We start from the raw sequence: 1,215 nt of genomic DNA, 5'->3' as shown, positions 1-1,215 counted from the left end.
ACAGCTTACCCTTCTACCTCCCCATATCCTCAAGTCTATTCTCTAGTAGGTCTGTGTCTTTATTCCTGTCTTACGCCTAGGTTCTTCATGACATTATTTTTTTCTTAAATTCCATATATGTGTGTTAGCATACGGTATTTGTCTTTCTCTTTCTGACTTGCTTCACTCTGTATGACAGACTCTAGGTCTATCCACCACATTACAAATAGCTCAATTTCGTTTCTTTTTATGGCTGAGTAATATTCCATTGTATATATGTGCCACATCTTCTTTATCCATTCATCTGATGATGGACACTTAGGTTGTTTCCATCTCTGGGCTATTGTAAATAGAGCTGCAATGAACATTTTGGTACATGACTCTTTTTGAATTATGGTTTTCTCAGGGTGTATGCCCAGGAGTGGGATTGCTGGGTCATATGGTAATTCTATTTGTTTTTTTTTTTTTTTTTTTTTTTCAATTAGCAATAATCGCGCCTCGGATAAACCTCATTGGCTACGATACTGCCACTGCGCAAAGCTATTTGTTGTTTTTTAAGGAACCTCCATACTGTTCTCCATAGTGGCTGTACCAATTCACATCCCCACCAGCAGTGCAGGAGTGTTCCCTTTTCTCCACACCTTGTCCAGCATTTATTGTTTGTAGATTTTTTGATGATGGCCATTCTGACTGGTGTGAGATGATATCTCATTATAGTTTTGATTTGCATTTCTCTAATGATTAATGATGTTGAGCATTCTTTCATGTGTTTGTTGGCAGTCTGTATATCTTCTTTGGAGAAATAAAGACCCCAAATAGCCGAATCAATCTTGAGAACGAAAAACGGAGCTGGAGGAATCAGGCTCCCTGACTTCAGACTATACTACAAAGCTTCAGTAATCAAGACAGTATGGTACTGGCACAAAAACAGAAAGATAGATCAATGGAACAGGACAGAAAGCCCAGAGATAAACCCATGCACATATGGTCACCTTATCTTTGATAAAGGAGGCAGGAATGTACAGTGGAGAAAGGACAGCCTCTTCAATAAGTGGTGCTGGGAAAACTGGACAGGTACATGTAAAAGTATGAGATTAGATCACTCCCTAACACCATACACAAAAATAAGCTCAAAATGGATTAAAGACCTAAATGTAAGGCCAGACACTATCAAACTCTTAGAGGAAAACATAGGCAGAACACTCTATGACATAAATCACAGCAAGATCCTTTTTG

At 38.6% G+C, this 1,215-nt stretch overlaps 1 pseudogene; it reads right to left on the bottom strand.

Moving 5' to 3' along the window:
- Positions 1 to 437: 437 nt before the first annotated feature.
- LOC113607586 (uncharacterized) lies at positions 438 to 521 on the bottom strand (annotated as a pseudogene).
- Positions 522 to 1,215: the final 694 nt, after the last annotated feature.

The sequence above is a fragment of the Aethalodelphis obliquidens genome, unplaced genomic scaffold (genome assembly GCF_003676395.1).
Source record: "Aethalodelphis obliquidens isolate GAN/ISIS:26980383/991018 unplaced genomic scaffold, ASM367639v1 scaffold48, whole genome shotgun sequence".
Taxonomy (NCBI): domain Eukaryota; kingdom Metazoa; phylum Chordata; class Mammalia; order Artiodactyla; family Delphinidae; genus Aethalodelphis; species Aethalodelphis obliquidens.
Note: the sequence above shows the minus strand (reverse complement) of the source record. Positions and strands in the feature narration are given on the sequence as shown.